This window comes from Delphinapterus leucas, chromosome 15 (assembly GCF_059928025.1).
Source record: "Delphinapterus leucas isolate spDelLeu-1000000601 "Yukka" chromosome 15, BTC_Dleu_Yukka2, whole genome shotgun sequence".
Taxonomy (NCBI): domain Eukaryota; kingdom Metazoa; phylum Chordata; class Mammalia; order Artiodactyla; family Monodontidae; genus Delphinapterus; species Delphinapterus leucas.
Genome location: NC_143143.1, coordinates 26,516,054 through 26,537,193, shown reverse-complemented (window position 1 = coordinate 26,537,193; position 21,140 = coordinate 26,516,054). Strand labels below are relative to the sequence as shown.

Below are 21,140 nucleotides of genomic sequence, written 5' to 3'. Positions count from 1 at the left end.
CCTAAACCACCCTTACAAAGAGGGCAACCCTTCCCCACGTAGTACCAGCAGGGTAACCTGAGAACATCCATTTAGTGCATCTGTCCCTGTGAAAAGGACCTTCCAGTGACACCGAGCTGAGTGTATCCTGCTCTATTTATAGGCACTGTTTGTTTAATTCGAGTCCCGTCTCTAAGAATAAATAATGAACTCATCCTGGGGGCAAGCCAGAGCCTACAACTCTGAGACAAACCGTAAATCCCTTTCCCTTTCCTTGTGGTTCTGGAAGGGATTCTGTAGTTCAGAGGTGAGCCACTTTTGTTTGCTGGGCTGGGGTGGGCTGGAGACCCAGGCATGTTCAGAAATTTGGTTTTGTGGTGGTTTTTCATAATGGTTTGGGGGAGGTTTTTGATGTTTGATTTTGGATTGGTGATCGAAGAGCAGATCTTGGACCTCTCTCACCCTCAAAGGAGGGACACCAACCAGATATCTGCGCCCCTGGTTGCTTAAACTTCAGACACAAAGAGACCCATTTGGACTCAGATCCCTCAGCAAGGAAGATGTGGCAATGGAGAAGAAAGATCCCTTTCCGTACCCTCCCGGCCTGGTAGCAGAGACTGGGGCAGGCTATCTCCTAAGGTACAGTACCATTCCTGGCTTTGTTTTTTTGTTTTTTTGTTTTTCAGTGTGTGTGATGAGAATCAGAAGCCATAACTCACTTAAGCTTTAAGTACGTAAGTACGTAACCCCAGGACATGGTGCCCACAGTCCAAGGGAGCATTGTCTCAAGAAAACTAGTTTGGTTTACAGTCCATCTGTCCCCATGCTGACCTGCTGGTTTAGTGACTCCTAGAACCAGACCCCCTGAGTCTGAAGGGAATGACCTAAATGGTGCTTTGGGGTCTAATTCAGGATATTTGCATATTGTAGCTTCCCCCATTCTCCCTTTCCAGGACTTTATCTTAAGAAGGTAACCAAGCTTCTCGGGGAAGTGTCCATTCATGTATTAATTCTCCCAATATGTGTTGATCCACTGCTCTGTGTCAGGTACTCTTCTAGGCACGGGAGATGCCTTGATGAAGAAGACAAGGCAATCGTGTGATGACGAGGTCTGATTGATGTTGAAAAAACTTCAGCCTCTTTACTGTCTTCCAGCTAAGTCAGGCTGGCTGTGAGGTGTCTTCCCAGCAGGCCCTGAGCTCCATTCATTTATCCATTCTTCCATTCAGAAAGTACATAGGGAAAATACACGGGCTACATGTTAAGAACAGGTAGAATGCCTAGGTATAGCAATGAACTAAAGAGATCTATCCCTGCACTTAAGAAGTTTGGAGTCCAGTGGGGAAGATGGATACTAATCAAATTATCACCTAAATATAGATGTATTATTTATTATTATTACAAATGTTGGCCAGTTCTATAGAGCAAAGTTCAGGGTGCTGTGAGCAAAGTTCAGAGCCTAAGAGAGGGATCGACCTGGCAGAGCAGAGAATTAGCAATGACTAAGAATCCTTGTGTTGCCCCAGATGGTGTGTTGTCTACCAAGTAATGAGACAATGATGTCTATGTGTAGGAGGTGTGTTTTCGAGTTTCCATTACCTGCACTGGGCCTTCCACACTGTCACCTGGCTGTCCTGAGGACTGTTACAGGCCTCCTTGGGGAGAGTTTGCGTCCAGGGAGAGCATGGGGGTTCCTTCCGAGTCATCAGCTTGCTGAGGTTTTGACATTGATTTATGGGCCTGCAATGGACAGGATGAAATCTTCTTTTCCTTATGGGACATTCGTCTTACTCTGTCTCATTGGGTCAAGGAATAAAGAGTATCATCATCACGTGTGGTTTGGTTTTGTTTTAATTTCATTTATTTTTGGCTTCATTGGGTCTTCGTTGCTGTGCGCGGGCTTTCTCTAGTTGCAGTGAGCGGGGGCTACTCTTCTTTGCTGTGCATGGGCTTCTCATTGTGGTGGCTTCTCTTGTTGTGGAGCACGGGCTCTAGGCGCGCAGGCTTCAGTGGTTGCAGCACGCAGGCCCTAGAGCGTGCGGGCTTCAGTAGTTGTGGCGCGTGGGCTCTAGATAGCAGGCTCAGTAGTTGTGGTGCACGGGCTTAGTTGCTCTGTGGCATGTGGGATCTTCCCGGACCAGGGCTCGAACCCATGCCCCCTGCATTGGCAGGTGGATTCTTTACCACTGCTCCACCAGGGAAGTCCCCACATGTTGTTTTCATGCTTTTACTTGTGCATGGTAGTAATGCCACCATACTCAGAGATCTGTATTGGAAGATGGCCCCATTTCCCCCTTTGTACTTTCATGCCTTCAAATGTTCACATGCACTGCTTTGGAAAGGGAATTCCTCAAAGAAGCAGTCAGTGCTCCCAGGTATCTTTCTGGACTAATTTGGGTGCAACTTTGAGCAAATCCTTTCAGCAAATCCTTTCAAATCTTTATTTGAAAAATAGTATTGTGTATCATCTCTTTTATGCCCATTGTTTTTGTAAGCACCAAGTTAAAGCCAAGGAAAAAATATAAGAACTTGCCCTGCCCTGTAAGAGTTTCCAAGGCCATTCAGAAAAGATTTTTCATTCATTGATCCCAAAATATTTATCGAGTGCCTACAATGTGTCTGCACAGAACCAGGAAGGTACACATATGAGTAGGACCAGCATAGCCCTGGCTTTGTGGAGCTTACAGTCTAGTGAAGGGAGAGAGCCACTCAAACCATCAAGGAACAGGAGAATTTCAGATGGTTTTACAGGCTAGGCTGAGCAGAGAAGACCTCTCAGGAATCGTGACATTTGAGCAGAACCTGAGTGATGAGATGGCGCCAACTGTGAAAAGATATAAGGGAAGAGCATTCTAGATGGAGAGAAAGTACAAATAGGAGAGCTCTGTGGCACAAGGGTGATTGGTTTGTTTAAGGAATAATAAGTAGTTTATGTGGCTAAATGTGTTTCAGAGAGGTGAGTGATGGGTAAGCTGGGGTTTAGAGTGTGAATTTTATTTTGAATTTAGAGGAAGCATTTGGCACGTAAACTGATGGCATTTCAGCCTGCACCTACCTATCAGCCTGGGGGAGATTCTGTTGCCTCGGTGAAATTTTGAAAGTGACAGACCTGGAAGTCTTAGAACTCAGAACCCCATGTAAACCTATAGATGGAAAGAGAAGAAATTAATGTTGGCCTGTTTCTGGATAAGAACAGTCACCCCTAATCTTGGAGGCTTCCCTGGGTAGGAGAGCATGAAAGTACAAAGTAGATAAACCACAAAACAGTCTCCTGCTTGTTGTTCAGCATTCCATTCCATCACGTTTTGGGGGCAGTGCCTGAAATCTCCTTTGGGAAATCATTGCTTCCCTGTTCTTGGCAATCTAGTTTGTCTCAGTCTAATCAGTGCCTTCTTCACATCCTGCCCCTACATCCAAGTGATTGGCTCAGGGATGAGCACAGAACCCAGTCAGAGCCAACAAAACACAAGAAAACGTTTCTTGGGACCTTCTGGCAAAAAGAACTTTCCTCTCTCTTCCTTGGGAGCACCAGTCTATGGATGTGAGGTCTAGGACCACTGCAACCATTTGTGACCACGGAGGAAGATTCTGGAACTGCTAGAGATTGTGGGGGAACACAACATGCTGCCTTAGCATGAAGCCAACACCACAAAAGGCAGAGCCAAGAGGAGAGAAATGAGTCCTTGTGATGGCATCAAGCCCCTGGATCAAGCCTCGCCTGAAGCCTGACCTATTGCTGGGCTTTTTAGTGGCCTCAGCCAATTAAATGTTCTTTATTACATAACCCAATTTAAATAAGGATTTCTGCATCTTGCAATGTAAAGAGCCCATATGATGGAAATCTTAGAATAGGTACCTGACAGTGCCAAGGGCCTCCTCTGCACCCCGGGCCTCTAGGAGGAAGTGAGCCTGTTCCAGAACCCAAATAAAAGGTCTCTCCTCCCACTTCTCTATTTCAGGGTTTCCATGCCTCCCGTCGCCATAGCACTGTGACTCTCTTGGAGAGGCAGAGGAACAGAGGGGGAGACGGGCCTGTTTCCAGGCTGTGTTGCCTCGTTTCATGGCTGGGGAGGGTGAGGGGCTGGGGGGTGAGGTGGCTCCATGCTTGACATTTCAGGATAGAGATAACAGGGTAAAAATAAACCCCCAAGCGCAGGGAGCAGCGCTTGCTTCTCTTGCTTCACAGTTCTTATCTCTCCCTGCCTTGGGGACAGAAAGGTTCCTTTCAGGTCACCGCAAGGCTTGCCTCCCTCAGGCCCTGTATGGGGAGGAGGAGATGTAGGTGGTTGATTTACCTTTGTCCACACTTGCCCATCCACCTCTGGGAAATCAAGTTATTCCTTTCTTCCTGCAGCCCCACTTTTTATTTTGCAAATAATCTTTCACATCTTTGCCCTCATTTGATGCTCCAGTAGCTGGGTGGGATGAGCGAGGCTGGGGGCTGGAGGACTCCATTTTCCAGATGAGAAAACCAGCGGGGCTTGGAAAGATTAAGTGTTCAAAGTCACCCAGCTAATGAGTACAAATGTGTTCTGATCTAAACCCAGGGCCTTTTCTGCCTGTCCGTCAGTGGCCAGGGATAAAAAGAGTTTGATTCCCTTTCTGCAGCCCCAGCCCTCCCCCTACAGCCATGTTGGCTGGGTACCACAGGAGGGGGAGCCTTCACATCACCTGTGACATGAGCATCATCACGTGCTGCCTGACAGCACCGCCCCCTTGGTTCCCTGCCAATCACAGAGTCTCAGAGTTTTGTACAGTCCAGTGAGCAAACTACTGTTTACTGTGGAGGGGTGGCTGGGACTACAGAGGTTTTTTTTTTTTTTTTTTGCAGTATAGTTGATTTACAATGTTGTGTTTCTGCTGTACAGCAAAGTGAGTCTGTTATGCATGTACATATATCCACTCTTTTTAAGATTCTATTCCCATAGAGGTCACTACAGAGTACTGAATAGAGTTCCCTGTGCTATACAGTAGGTCCTTATTAGTTATCTATTTTATATATAGTAGTGTGTATGTGTCAGTCCCGATCTCCCAATTTGAGGAACAAGCCTTGATCTGCCACTAAAGTGCAAGGAGGCTCCCTGAGCCCCAATCTTCTCATCTATAAAATGGTGATAAAAGTATTCATACACGCTACGACTGTTACAAGGATTAAATAAGCCATTGCATGCAATGTACTCAACCCGCATCATCTATACAATGATCTGAAATTTGTAGCTTCCTAGGACAGTGACAGCTTTTCATAGTGACAATGCCACTCACCCACATCTACTGAACATGCCCTTTGAGTTCTTTTTCTTTCAGTGGCCAAGGATTTGCACGAGCCATTTCATCAGTTAAGACTCTTGTGGTTGCAAGTGACCGAAACGCCGATCCTAACTGGATTACATGAAAGGGAAATTTGTTGGCTCAGAAGGGAGCTCTAAAGGCTGTCAAGGGTAGAGGCTAACTTCAGGCACAGCTGGATCCAGGCATGGAAGCAGTACCATCAAGATCAATTTTCTCTCTCTCCCAGTTTCTCAGCTCTCTTCCCTCCCTGCTGGCTCCCTCCTCGTTGTGGCAGAAATGGCTGTAGGAGCTCCCAGCTCATCTTCTTAGGATCAAGGCCAGCAGGAAAGAACCAGCCCCAGCATTCCCAGCAAAAATCTCCATGCATCTCACTGCCCATCCCTGAACCCATCCATCACTGTGGTCAGAGGAATGAGTTGCCCAGAGAGAGACAGGTCCGGATGGCGTGCCTGCCCCAGAGTCAGGAGTGGGTCTGCTCCACTCAAACCCCAGGTCCGAGAGGAGAGAGCAGTGGTGTCCAGAGGGGAATCTGGTGTCTGGTGTCTGGAAACCGCCCACACTTTACAGCCTGATATCCCAAAGTGGGCATTGATGTGTGGACTTCTGTAATCCCAGGGAACAGAACGGACTATAGCTGGGCTGCAAAGCCAGGCGGACTGGCACCAACCAAAATTAAAAGCTCTCATCCGAGACTCCCTCAGTGCCAGCTGCTGACCAACTGGACCAGCTGAACTCAAACAGGATCCTTCCCGGAGCCTGACCTGCAGCCTGCCAGGTGCAAAGCCAGCATCCTGGATGGGAGGCTGACAAACTGGGGGCCTTTCCAAAAGCCTCCATCATTAATCCTTGTTCCACCTCCATTGTGATTTACTACTTATTTGTCTTTCCTCTAAAAAGGAACCAGCAAATGTCCCTTGATGGTGCCCCAAAATAAACACGATGCAAAGCAACACTGTTATTAAATTGCAGCCAGTTGCTCTCCTGTGCTCCAAGCTTGAGGTCTGCTGTTAAAAGGAAGGTTAGCGAGTGTCAGGGAGGTGTTAAGGACCCACCCAGCACCAGCTCCAGACTTGATGAAATTAAGACAATTGAAACAAATTAGAAAGGGAATAACTTCCCACCAGGTGATTTTGTGGTGTTTAACGATTTGAAGTGCTGGCACATCGAAAATTCTCACTGCCAGGGAGTGGGCCATGCCTCACAGCTTGCCCACTATTTGATACTGGTTGATCTGTAACCCCAAAGGCACTCTCGAAACTTCCCCTCTCCCCCCTCCTCCCCAAGCCTGCAGCAGAGATGGAAAAGAAATGAATACGAGAGTACGAACAATTTTTTTTAAATAATTATGGTTATTATGTATGCATTTCCAGTGGGAGAGTCTGGGAATTATTCCTAAAAGGCTGGAAAGAATTTCTTCTTTTGATCTCAATTCTGAGCCAGAGAAAATCAAATTAAGAAAGAAAAGCAACAGAGAATTCTCAGTGGGGAGGAAGGAGCAGTGTCTGGGCTGCTCACAGGGTCCTGGGGAAAAGAAAACGGAAAGAAAGGTCCCCAGACCCTTCGTGTCCTGATGTTGGCAGCCTAGGAGGAGGGGCAGCTGGAGGAGCCGGACAAAAGCTGCGAGGAGAGTGCGGCTGTGTCCCCACATCTTCCTGCGAGCCTTCCTTCCCTTCCCTTGAGGGGCTGGAGAATGTTCCCCTAGTTCCTGTGGCTCTTCCCACCGCACACGTGGCCGCCAGCCTTCCTCCGATGGCCCTGACTTCCAGAGAAGCCCAATTCAGAGCAGCCACAACAGACCTGCCAGTGTGGGCGTGTGAGCAGTTCTTTAAAAAAAAATCCTGCCTTAGAGGACAGGGAGAAATGGTCCTGCCACTTCCCTAAATCTTCTGCGGTTGCTAAGCAGCCCGCCTCCACCCCTTTCCACTTCCCTCTGCTCTGTGCCTTTGTCTCTCTCCACCCTCCACCCCCACCCCAGCTCTTCCCTGCCTCCATGCCGGGCTTAGAAATCAGAGAACAGTCCCTGAGTGTCTCCCAGCTCCGAGGGCCACAGCAGTGCCATGCCACGCGACCTCCCTCCCTGTTCTGCAGATCGTGCTCTTATGGCCTGGCTGGAAAGACCACTGCTGGACCCTTCCCATCTTCCTTCCTCCCTGCCTCCCTCCCTCCCTCCCTCGCTCTCTCTTTTTCTGTCTTTCTTTCCCTTTCTTTCTTTCTTTTTCTTTCTTTCTTTCTTTCTTTCTTTCTTTCTTTCTTTCTTTCTTTCTTTCTTTCTTTCTTTCTTTCTTTCTTCCTTTCTTCCTTTCTTCCTTTCTTTCTTCCTCTTCTTTCCCTCCCCCCTTCCCTCCCTCCCTTCCTCCTTCCACAAATAATATCAAACACTTACCATGCGTCAGGATCCCTCACGGAGCTGAGTGGGGTGCAGGCACAAGCAGCTGGAAACCATGGGAAGCACTAGGAGTCTGTCAGCTGCCCCATGTGCAGCCTCATCCTCCCATCAGCAGTGGTGCTCTGGTACCTCTTCCCAGGGCTCCCTGAAAGCACCTGTTTACCCCTACACGTTGGTAAGGGCTGTAGGTTTTCCTGAGGATGTCACAGGAGCATCCAAAGAGGAGGCTGGCAGCCACTGCTCCAGAAAGCCCTTGCACATTTCTCTTTTCTTGAAGACCTTCTCCACCTGGGTCCTCACTCTCTGATCCTTTTCTGACAGCCTGTCTCCCTCCTCCGGCTTCTGCTCTCGTCCCCTCTCTCCCACATCATCCCTCCCCACCTTCCCTCTCCCCTTTCTGCTTTCTGTGCTGTGCAGTTTATTGCTCTTCTAGTTTTTGCCTTCAAAGTTGCAGGAAGTTTCACCCACTGCTTCCCATACTCATAATGCCACCACCCATCAGGAAAGGGCCATCCAATTTTCTGGACTCAGTCTGGTGTGTGTGTGTGTGTGTGTGTGTGTGTGTGTGTGTGTGTGTGCGCGCGCGCGTGCGTGTGCAAAACAGCACTCCAATATCATTTAGGGATTGATTAAAGTATAAAGAAAGGCACACAAATGGTAACCCTCAATTTTTTTTAACATCTTAATTGGAGTATAATTGCTTTACAATGGTGTGTTAGTTTCTTCTTTATAACAAAGTGAAATAACCCTCAATTTTAATAAATCAGTGGTTTCCTCTGATGGGAAGCTTCGGGGGTTATGATTTCAAGGAAAGGGTATACGCGGAGGTGAGGGTAGAGGAGGGCTGCTCCAGGGTGACCCATCCTGGTTTGCCCAGGACTGAGGGGTCCCAGGATGCAGAACTTTCAGTGCTAAAACCAGAAAAATCTGGGCAGATGGGGACAACTTGGCCACTCTAGGCAGTGCTGTATCAGCAATGCTTTGTCTTTTAAGGATGGCTGGTCAGTCCATGGGACTTTGTTATATTATCTCTGTACCTTTTTGTAGACTTAGAACATTTTATGTGTTGTAAAAAGAGAGAGAGAGACAGTCATCTCTCCTGAGAGAGATGTGTCTAGGAGCATCTAAGAGAGAGTCACTGATTATACGGGGAGATCAGAAAAGATTTGGAGGAGGTACTATTCGAGGGGAGGCTTGAAATAAAAGTGAGAATTCCTCCTGCACTTATTGCTTATTTTGGAATTCTTTTCCAGCCTCTCTGAATACCCTGCTGAGTTGTAGGCTCCAGGAGAGCAGGGGTTGGATGTGATGGCTAATTTTATGTGTCAACTTGACTGGGCCATGGGGTGCCCAGTCATTCAGTCAAACACCATCCTGGGTGTGTCTGTGCCCGTGTTTCTGGATGATATTAACATTGGAATCAAGAGACTGAATAAAGCAGATTGCCCTCCTCAGAGTGTGTGTGTGTGGCAGGGAGGACGACGACTCATCCAATCCAGTGAAGACCTGAATAGAAAAGGGTTTAGTAAGAAAGGATTCTTTCGCTCTGCCTGACTGTCTTGGAGCTGGGACGTTGGTCTTCTGCCTTTGAACTTGGACTTGAACTTATGCCGTTGGCTCTCCTGTGTCTCCAGCTTGCTGACTGCCGATCTTGGACTTCTCAGCCTCCATAATTGCATGAGCCAGTTCCTTATAATAAGTATCTATCTATCTATCTATCCTATTAGTTCTCTCCACTGCCAATTTTTAGTGGAGAACCCAGACTAATACACTGGGCCTTATTATCTTTCTATCCCCAGTACCTGGCTCGGATCCACCATACATAATAGGTGCTCAATATATATCTGCTAAATGAAGATATATAGGAGTACAGATAGTGGAAACTGTGTGGAATGTAGAGCTGTGTTGGTACCTGGCTGGTTTGGTGAGCAGAGAGATTGGTGTGGCCACTATGCTGGGGGGTAGGGCTGAGGGGAGGGAGGAAATGGAGGGCTGAGCAGGAAAGCAGACAGAGGTCATGTCATCTAGTGCCCCTCCAAGCCTTTGCCTGGAGACTAGAGGAGGAAACTCAAGAGCGTGCAGGTACCAGGCAGGTCATGTAATGAGGAAGGATACTGGCTGTAAGACAATAGGGAGTGGTGGAGACTGTTCCCCAAGGAACACCGGCCTAGAGAGGCATCGTGCTCAGTCCAGCCAACTGTGGTTATGCAGGAATAGGGCTCGGTGTCTCAAAAAAAAAGCTGGAAAAGCCAGCTTTTCATGCAAAGCTTAATTTTTAAAAAACTCAATGCCGACCAAGCAGAAACACATCTGGGGGCCTCCAGTCCATAGAGGGAGCAAAGCAGCGTTTTGAAGGCAGGCCTGTGACACAGCCCCATTTGAGTTGTATCAATAGATGGATGGCTTTGGCAGCAGAGCGGAGGGACAGGAGGAGGGCCGGTGGCTGTGTGTCGTAAGCTGCAACTCCCAGGAGCCCCTGGGAGAAGAAAAGGGCTTGGTGGCAGCCCTGGACCCTGACTTCTGGAAGGCCCTCATCTGGGGGACGAATGGCCCAGCTGGATCCCAGAGCAATGACTGGGAGTGGGGAGAATGAACCATCACTTTTTCCTTAGTTCCTAAAACCATCCATCCCATTCCATCCTGGCCCGCTGTTGGCCAGGAAGACCACAGTTAATAAGGGTCAGTCACTGGACAGATGTGGTCCCAAAGGGCCATGGGAGAGCTACAGCGATGCAGCATTTTCCAGGCTAAGTTGTGACCCCAGGGAGTCACAGTGGGATAATTGCAGCTCAGCCGGAAGTGGAGCAAACAGGGCCTGTGCTCTGACATGCGTGGGCGCTGTTGGGGGCCACACTGGGCAGTGCACCACCCACTGGGTCCCACGGGGGCCCTGCCACCCTGCTCTCCTTTCCTATCAGCCACAGACCTTGGGTAGCCCTGAGGCCCAACACAAGCACAGAGACCACAGCCCTCCCCAAACCAACCAGCCAAGTCTCAGAACAATCAAAGGAATGGCCCCCTGCCAGGTCTCTGCACTGGAACAGACATTTGGAGGCAAAAGCTTGGAGCCCAGAGCTCTGAGAATGCACTTCCCAGGTTCTGTTCAGTGGCTGGAATTACCTCCATGGGACCAATTCCCCAGCAGCTCCTACGGTTGCTCCAGCACAACCAGCCAACCTGGTCAGCTCCCAGCACAGGCCCAGATCCCTTCTGCCCGCCTGGCCTCAGGCCCCCTTTCTTTTTTTTTTTTCTTTTTTTTTTTTTTTGCGGTATTTGGGCCTCTCACTGCTGTGGCCTCTCCCGTTGTGGAGCACAGGCTCCGGACGCGCAGGCTCAGCGGCCATGGCTCACGGGCCCAGCCGCTCCACAGCATGTGGGATCTTCCCGGACCGGGGCACGAATCCGTGTCCCCTGCATCGGCAGGCAGACTCTCAACCACTGCACCACCAGGGAAGCCCCTCAGGCCCCCTTTCTGAGGCCTGGCTCTCCCCGCAGGTTCTGGGCTGCCCTGGCAGGGAGGGCTGAGATGCACTTGGATTTTACCTGCCAAGGGCCTGGACCAAGGCATCCAAACTTCTAGCCTCCAAGAAGGGCCGAGAGAGCCCACCTGGCTGTATGGGGGAAGGTTCCAGATAGATACACACACACACACACACACACACACACACACACACACACACACCATCATCCTTTCCCTTGGCCGCAGGGGGCTGGCCCTGCCCTGTGAGCCTCTGGGAATTGATGAACAACAGCTGGGAATACAAAAATGACCCATGGAGAATGACACAGCCAGCGCTTATTTATACATTTCTTCATTTTTAAGAGCAGTGAGGGGAGCTCTCTTCACAGGCCTTTTCAAAGTAGTGAGGAAGAGAGAAAGGAAGCCTGGCTCTCCAAGTTAATTCCACTCAGCGAGTTTTGACCGACGGCCGATCACACACCCTGAAAAGGGGTGAAGGATGGAACAGACGGGGGGGAGTGGGGTCCAGACAAGAGCCTCATCCAGAGCAGGCGGGGCATCTGGGCACCTTGTGCGGGCTTATGTGTTCAATCTGCACCAGTTTTGAGGAGTAGGTGGTATTTTTCCCATTTGGCAGATGGGGAAGTAAAGCTCAGAGAGGTCAAGTAATTTGCACAAGGTCAGGACCCTAATGACGGCAGAGTGGACATTCAAGCCAGGGGCTGACTGGCCACAAAGCTCCAGTTCTTTGCCGCAGAAATGCCAGCCAGGATGCTCCAGAGGTGGTACCCTGTTTGATTCCATTCAAAATATGTGTCCTGGGTGTGGGGAACACACAGAGGCCCAGCTCTCTTTGGTCTGGCCCTGTACTCACCCAGTCTGGGGCTCCTGAGGCCAGCCTCCCACCTACCTGCATCAGACACACATGGCCAACTTCCAAAATGTTAGCAAATGTCTATGAAAAGTGTTTACAAAGCATTTAAGTAAACAAAAATGTATATGAAATAATATCAGGAACACCCAATCGCCAAGCTTAAGAAATCAATGTTACAAATATAGTAGAAGCACCCTGCATTCTCCCTCATCCACTAACCATCCCCTCCCTGGCTTGTAACTACCATCCTGAATTTGTGTGTTTCTCATCCACATGCATATCTTTATGTTTTCACCGCATTTGTACTTGTTCCTAAAAAAGAGTGTTGTTGTTCCTAAAAAAGAGTGTTGTTAGCACGTTTCTATTTTTAGAAATAAATGATACCATGTTATATGTATCCATCTGCAACTTGCTTTTTGTAAACAGCTTTATCGATGCCATACAACTCACTCATTTATGATGTATAATTCAATGTATCTGTGTACAAATGTTTAGTATATTCACAAGCTGTGTGTCCATCACCACAGTCAGTGTTAGAACATTTTCATTACCTCACAACAAAACACTGCCACCCCCTTAACCATTACGCCCCCTTCCCCGCCCCCCTCAGAGCTTGGCAACCACTAAGCTCCTTTCTGTCTCTATAGATTTGCCCTTTCTGGACATTCCACATATGGAATTCCGTAAATGGAATCCCTGGCCTTTTGTGTCTGACTTCTTTCCCTTAGCCTCATGATGTCAAAGTTCATCCACATTGTAGCATGCATCAGTGCTTCATTGTTGACAAATATTCCATTATATGGATATACTATATTTTATTTATTCATCTATCAGAGGATGGACATTTGGGTGGTTTCCACCATTTGGGTGACTATTATGAATAATGTTGCTGTAAACATTCATGTATAAATTTTTGTGTGGACATGCTTTCATTTCTCTTCTATACATCTAGGAGTGGAATTGCTGAGTCGTGTGGTAACCCTATGACTAACTTCTGGAGAAACTGCGAAACTTTTCAGAAAGTGGCTGCACCACCTTGCGTTCCCACCAGCAATGTGTGAGGGTTCCAATTTCTCTATGTCCTCACCAAAACTGGTTTTTGTCTGCCTTTTTTTATTATAGTCATCCTAGTGGGTGTGAAGTGGTATCTCATCGTACTTTTGATTTGCGTTTCCCTGGTAGCTAATGATGTTGTGCATCTTCTCATGTGTTTATTGGCCATTTATTTACCTTCTTTGGAGAAATGTCTATTCAGATCTTTTGCTCATTTTGTAATTGGGCCGTCTTTTAATTATTAGGTTGTAGTACTTCTTTATATACTCTAGATACAAGGTCCCTTATTAGATATATGATTTGCAAAAATTTTCTCCCATTCTGTGGCTTGTCTGCACTTTCTTGTTGTTGTCTTTGAAACACAAAATTTTTCATTTTGACGAAGTCCAATTTATCAACTTTTTCTCTGGTTGCACGTGCTTTGGTTGTTATATCTGAGAATCCATTGCCTACTCCAAGGTCATGAAGATTTGCCCTATGTTTTTTCTAAGAGTTTTGTAGTTTTAGCTCTTATATTTAGGTCTTTGATCCATTTTGAATTAGTCCTTGTTTATGATGTGAGTTAAGGGTCCAGCTTCATTCTATTGCATGTGACTATCCAGCTGTCTCACCACCATTTGAATTGTCTTGGCTCCCTTGTAAAAAATCAATTGACTATGAACGTGAGGGTTTATTTCTGGACTCAAAATTCTATTCTGTTGGTCTCTATGTCTATTCTTATACCAGTTCTACACTGTCTTTATTTCTGTAGCTTTGTAATAAGTTTTTAAATCAGGAAGTGTGAGTCTTCCAACTTTGTTCTTTTTTTTGAGATTGTTTTTACCATTCTCGGTCCCTTGAATTCCCATATGCATTTAAGGATCAGCTTGTCAGTTTCTGCAAGGAAGTTAGCTGGTATGTTGATAGGGATTGCATTGAATCTATAGGTCAATTTGAGGAGTATTGCCATCCTGACAGTATTAAATCTTGCAATCTAGAACATGAGATGTCTTTCCATTTGTTTAGGTCTTTAATTTCTTTCAACAGTATTTTGTAGTTTTTCAGTTCAAAAGTCTTATGCTTCTTTGGTTAAATTTATTCCTAAGTATTTATGCTTTTTTATGCTATTGTAAATAAAACTATTTTCTTAATTTCATTCTCAATTTTCTCATTGTCAATATATAGAAGAAATATAACTACTTTTAGTATATTGATCTTTTATCCTGCAACCTTGCTTAAATCATTTAGTAATTTTAATAGTTTTTTTTGGATGGATTCCTTAGGATCTTCTATGCACAAGATTATGTCATCTGCAAATAAAGATAGTTTTACTTCTCCCTTTCCAATCTGTATGCCTTTTTTTTTTTTTTTTTTTTTTGGCGGTACGTGGGCCTCTCACTGTTGTGGCCTCTCCCGCTGCGGAGCACAGGCTCCGGACGCGCAGGCCCAGCGGCCATGGCTCACGGGCCCAGCCACTCTGTGGCATGTGGGATCCTTCCAGACCGGGGCACGAACCCGTGTCCCCTGCATCGGCAGGCGGACTCTCAACCACTGCGCCACCAGGGAAGCCCTTTTTTTTTTTTTTTTTTTTTTTTTCCCCCTGAATAATCATCCTGGCTAGAATTTCCAGTACAATGTTGAACAGAAGTAGCAAGAGCAAGAATCCTTGTCTTGTTCTTGATCTTAGGGGGAAGGATTCAGCCTTTCACCATTAAGTATGATGTTAGCTCTGAGTTTTTCCACAGATGCCCTTTATCTGGCTAAGGAAGTTCCCTTCAATTTCTAGTTTGTTGAGTGTTTTTATTGTGAAGCATGAGATTTGCTTTTTCCTCTCAACATTGTATGTGAGATTTATTCATGTGTCACTATAGTTTGAAACGTCTGCTTTTACTAAAGATTTTATAGGGGAGATAGAGGAAAAGGTTAAGTCACATATCACTTATCTCCTTTTTTTAAAAATTAATTAATTTATTTTTGGCTGCATTGGGTCTTCGTTGCTGCGTGCGGACTTTCTCTACTTGTGGTGAGTGGGAGCTACTCTTTGTTGCGGTGCGCGGGCTTCTCATTGCAGTGGCTTCTCTTGTTACAGAGCACGGGCTCTAGGCATGCAGGCTTCAGTAGCTGTGGTGTGCAGGCTCAGTAGTTGTGGCTTGCAGACTCTAGAGCACAGGCTCAGTAGTTGTGATGCACGGGCTTAGTTGCTCCGCGGGATGTGGGATCTTCCCGGACCAGGGCTCGGACCCATGTCCCCCGCATTAGCCCGCGGATTCTTAACCACTGTGCCACCAGGGAAGAACATTACTTATCTCCTTTAATTAAGTCTTCCTTATCTCTCTGACACCACTCCCCGAGCACCCCTGCCACACTCTCTCCCCCCATGCAACTCTCTCCTCTCTCATCTACTTGCTCACCAAAGGGCTTTCAGCAATACAAAAAGTCTCCTCTTTCTCATCCATCTGAGGACAAGTATAGGAAATGTGGGTGTTCCATAGAAGAGCCCCTTCACTCTGCTTGATGATAGAAAAATAAATCATCAGACACTTCCTGAAGGAGGATGCTTTTGAACCTAGATTAGAAGGATGGGTAGGATGTTGCCAGGGAAGGGAGGAATAGGTTTGAGCAAAGTTGTCCCAGGTTGTGCCCTGCCATTAAATGAAACTAAATGTTGCCCCTAACAAGGGCCATGTAGTTTAGACTCGATTTTTATCACAAGGATCTTCTACTCATATGATAATTGCATGGATTAGGTCTATAGATTCACTATGATTTCCGGTCTCTAGAGTTGCCCTATCCAATATGGTACCCACTAGCCACGTGTGACTATTTAAATGTAAGTTAATTAAAATTTAATAACATTAAAAATTCAGTTCCTCATTTGTACTAGATCCATTTCAAGTGATCAATAGCCACATGGAGTTCGTGGTTAGCAGAATGGACAGCACAGATATGGGACATTTCCATCAACATTTCAAAAAGGTCTGTTGGACACATTGCTCTAGTTCTGGAGGGAGGGAAGATGGAATTAAAGAAGATGGCTGAGGAGCTTCAGCCAGACATGTGAGCCCTAGGTGTTAGGTAAAGGCAGCCAGGCTTGGAGGTTAGTAGGCTTGGTGCCCATTCTGGCTCTGCCACTCCTAATTCTTGGGAAAAATCACTTCCCCTCTCTGGTTTTCTCATTGCCAAGAAAATGAAATTGTTGGGCAATGTAATCCTAAGAGCCCATCCAGTGATTTATAGATTCTGTGGTTGTTTAGCCAGAAAGGGATATATTAAGCTGTTTCTTCCAGATGTGAAGAAAAGAGCCTTGGACTCAGAGAGAAAGCAGCTGGTTCTGGCGCTACCCAGCTGGACCATCGTGGGCAAGTCATTTAACCTCTCTGAACCCCATTTCTGCATCTGTGATGAGGGGATTATTGGGAGGATGACCTGAGAGGATGAAAAGGAAAGCACTTAGAGAAAAGACCAGGGATAATTGGATGCCACTAGGTCAGGTGAAGTAGGAAAATTACTGTAAACAAAGCTCAATGAATTTATCTGCTGCATGATTCCTTCAGTGCTTATGTGCACTGTGAATCTCTAAGTGTTTCCCAAATTGATATGACTGCAGAATTACATTTTGTTTTTTTAATTCTCTCAAGAAATGCTCACAGGCATTAGTTATGATTACTCAGAACACACTTGGGAATCGCCATTCGCAGGGATGGAGCACTTTCTGGGGCCCCAGCTTATATTGATGGCCATCACCCATAGCGGTCCCTGAACAGCGTATGACCTAAGGAAGAATGTGAAAGATCAGGGTTGGATGACATCACAGAGATTGCTTAGAGTGGGGGTAGCCACAAGAGGAAACCAGAGAAGCGAGAGAAGAGGGCAGATCTTGGGAAGGTGCAGAGCAGCACAGAGAAGCTATGGTGACTGAATGCAGATGCAAAGGACAAGCCAGGCACTGACCTTGACATTTTCATATGCGTCATCTCCCATCCTCAGAGCAACTCTGAGAGGCCGGTGGTGTCATGTCCATTTCATAGATGAGGAAACGGAAGCTCAGAGACACATTTCAACATGTAGTAAGTAGGTGATAGAGCTGGAATTTACACCCAGGGCTGCCTGAGTCCAAAGCCCCATACCCTAACCCTTCTGCCTTGGAGTCTAAAATGTAGCAACCCTGGAACATTAATCCTGTAGGGGATGGGGGTGGGGGGCGCAATCTGCCTGAGGTTTCTAAACCTAGTACTGCCATCATCTGGCTTTGTCCTTATATCTGAGTGAGCTCTTTTAAATGGAATGAGCTTCATCCATTATCCTCCCCCAGTCTCTCCAGCCTTCAAAGATGATTCAAGAGGCCCCAAAAGCAGAGCTAAAATCAGCCTTTCATCCTTTCCACCTCCCACTAACTCCCCCCGGAATCGCCAGCACTTAAGAGGCCAGTGTGAATCCTGAGATTTCAGAAACTGTTTTTGAGGGCCCAACACCCATATCCAGAGCCCTCTAAGTGAAGCCCAGAGGCACGGGCTGGTGGGTGGGAGGCTGGGCTCTCAGCAAGGATGAGGAAGCAGGGCATGGAGCAGTAATTGCATGAATGGGGGATACCTATTGGTGGATTGTGCAGTCTCCAAATCTTGGGGACTGGATACAGATCAACTGTGATCAAAAGCAGTTGTACCAATTTGTTTTTTCACAGATCTAATGTCCTAAGGGCACTGAACCTTTGCCTGTGTGGTGATCAAGCCAAAACAGCAAATAGAAACCCTCATGTCATGTCACCAGCACTTTGGCATTCAAAAATAGAATGGCAGGTTGGGGGGGCCTTACAAAGAGAAAAGAGGGAAAACCATTGTAAATACTGTGTCCTTGTGACCGTTTTGGCTGAACTTGAAAACAGGCCTCTTCATTTGCAGTTAATTAGGTTAACTCAGCTGAGGTTACAGATGGAATCCCTTTGCTCTGGTAACAACCAACGTTGGCTGGACATGTGTTGTAATCTTGCCTTTAAATACAACCACATGTATAACATATTTTGTTTTCTCTTGGCCATTGGACTGGAAAACTATTAAGACAACATCTGCTTTGCTTTCCGATTGAATCAGGGGCAAAGAGCAGGCCTCTCTAGTGTCCTTGAGATTATGCCTGGGATATCAAGTTACAGCCGCTAACCACTTCCCCACTCCTTAAGAATCCGATCCTGAACGTGAGTTTTCTACCGGAAACTCAGCTTTCACTCAGTCAAGGACCAAAGTGCCTTCCGACCTTGGCTTCAGTATGTGAAGTCCACCCTGGTACATCCCATGCCTCTCCAATTTGCTTGCAACACTTGTCGTTTGTTAATTTTTTGTTTGTTTAGGGATACTCAATCCAATTTGAAATTATTTTATTTTCCGTGTTCTCGTTTGTCTCCCCCATGAGGATTTCCTCAGCCCTATGTCTCTTCCTCACACATACCCATTCCTCTGTGGCCAAGAACACTTAGCAGACAGCTTGATAAATATTTGTTCAGTAAATCATGGTGTTCCGAATCCGGGTGGCGGATGAAGTAAAAGTGAACCATTTGGTGAGAAAGCCATTGCCTTCACAATCATTGCAGTCCCTCTGATAACATCAAGAATCCAAGTTTCGTGTTAATGCATCTCTAACATCTCTTTTACACTTGTTATCCCCTCCCCACCTGCCTTACCACCCACCCCCACCCCCCACTTTACTCTCCCCCCTCTTTTTTTTGAACAGAAAGAACATCTCTGGGCTCAGAGCTAAGTACAGTTACCAAGACCAGCTAGGATTTGATAACACTGTTTGGTTTTCTGAATGTTTCATTTTTTTTTCAAATAACAGTCATGGCTCTCCATTTATGGTAGGGATAGAAAGTTTCCTTTTAAAAGAAATTTAAGTTCAAGTGTATTGTTTTAGAGAAAAATTGTAAAAGTGCAGATGGAATGAAGCCAACGTTTTGAAGTGGTACCTGCGTGATCGACGTTTGGGAATGAATAAGCACGCGCATGTCTGAACGCAGCCTGTGTGCACGTTCATCCCTGGGAATAGCCACTTCGAGTTCTGTTTGGCCAGTGCCTTGTGAAAGGCAGTTCAGTGAAGAGCACTTTATTTTCCTCTCTTCCACAATAATTTAGCTCTGTGCTGTTAAATCCCACCTCCTAATCTCCTCCCCTTCTTTTTTCCCCAAGGCTGTCTTTATTATTGAGAAAGAGACCAGGAAAGGTAGGGGACTTGGGACAACATTAGGCCTTGATGGGGGACAACACTCGCCCCGCAGGACACTGGGAGGAAATACCTAGAGCTATAATCTTAGCTGAATCCTGAATTGCAGACAAATCGTGCCCTATTCTGGAAGGAAGGTCGCCATCATTCATCAGGTTCTGAATGTGCCCTAAGAAGGTCTCAGAAGGTCCTAGAGGTTCCACCAGGAATGAATCGTTGCTGTGGAGTTCTGACCCTTGGTTTTCTGCCACACACAGCTGGTCAGTTAATAATGCAGCAAGTTAATAATTAAAATGGGGGTTATGTGATCCTTAAAGATGCACACTTGTTCGTTCCTGTCTTCCCTTGAAGATTGCTGTCGCCATCAAAATCGGCTGGATTCTCCCAGAGGGCTCTGTGCTTACCTGTGTCATAAGTACAGGGAACAGTAGGGTGTGCTTCTTTGTGCCCACACCAGACTTTGAGCTTATGCATACAGGGACCAAGTCTGTCTGGTTCACCTTCTGCCTTCAGAAACATTCATGTTTAAATTAGCCTGTCATCCTGCCTCTCCCCTATCCTATTTTCCCCATATCTCTTGTTAGCAACCAGCATCAGAGTGGGTAGACCCACTGGTCTGGTTATAAACCAGGAGGCAAGAAATCTGGGGTGACTGTGTGACTTAAGCAAGTTACTTAACTTCTCTGGCTCATAGGAGTGTTGTTAAATGTAGATCAAATAAAGGAACACATGTAAGAGCTCTGTGGAAAATTAGAAGAGTTATAAGGTGTAAAAGATCTATTCAGAGAGCAGGATTCCAGTCACCCTCATGAGGAATAACTACTAGAAGCCCCTGGATTAAGGCTCTTCCCATCCAGAAATAAGATGTGAAACTGGGACTTCTCTGGTGGTGCAGTGGTTGAGAGTCCGCCTGCCGATGCAGGGGACACGGGTTCGTGCCCCGGTCCGGGAAGATCCCACATGCCGCAGAGCGGCTGGGCCCGTGAGCCATGGCCGCTGAGCCTGCGCGTCCGGAACCTGTGATCCGCAACGGGAGAGGCCACAACAGTGAGAGGCCCGCGTACCGCAAAAAAAAAAAAAAGAATCCACCTGCCAATGCAGGGGACACAGTTTCATTCCCTGGTCCGGGAAGATCCCACATGCCACGGAGCAACTAAGCCCGTGCACCACAACTACTGAGCCTGCGCTCTAGAGCCTGCGAGCCATTACTGAGCCCTCGTGCCACAACTACTGAAGCCCATGTGCCTAGAGCCCGTGCTCCGCAACAAGAGAAGCCACCGCAATGAAAAGCCCACGCACCGCAACAAAGAGTGGCCCCCGCTCGCCACAACTAGAGAAAGCCCGCGCACAGCAACAAAGACCCAACGCAGCCAAAAATAAATAAATTTATTAAAAAAAAAAAAAAAAGACGTGAAACTTGCAGTGTTTGCAGCATTTTTAAGCATGATTTTGGTTTTTTTTAAAGATGGGTCCCACTTACATTTTTCAAAGCATAGTAAATACCCTCTGTCAATAACTATCCGTGGTGGGTGTGTGTGGTTGTTTTAACAACTCCTTTTATATGTGTAAACCACCTGGCTCCATTTCCAGTCCAAGTGAATGATATGGTATTGATTGGTTCCAGCTATGGTCATGTGACTCAGAATTGGCCAATTAGATCATCACATTCCCCCCTCAACCTATGTCATTTAGTTTGGGCCAATGAGATGCAAGCTTTTTACAAGAATTTCTGAGATGCCACCATGTTCCTTTCACATAGATCAAAACCTAGCTTTATATGGGGCTGAAGCTGCTGCAGACCTCATGTCAGCAGGAAGAGGGAATTTGTCTGAGGATGACCAGCTAGAAATGGAAAAAGAGATAGACGGAGTTGTGATTTTATTACTTGAGTCCTTAAATCCAACTGTTTCTGA

At 46.6% G+C, this 21,140-nt stretch overlaps 1 protein-coding gene across 1 annotated transcript in view; it reads left to right on the top strand.

Annotated features, from left to right (window-relative positions):
• Positions 1–21,140, top strand: part of ERCC4 (ERCC excision repair 4, endonuclease catalytic subunit) — a 184,421-nt gene that overhangs the window by 60,159 nt on the left and 103,122 nt on the right. Inside the window, exon 13 of the mRNA XM_022552226.3 lies at positions 666–21,140. This exon is cut by the window's right edge and continues 40,042 nt beyond it. The gene's annotated coding sequence lies outside the window, so the exon portion shown is untranslated. The remainder of the gene's footprint in view (positions 1–665) is intronic.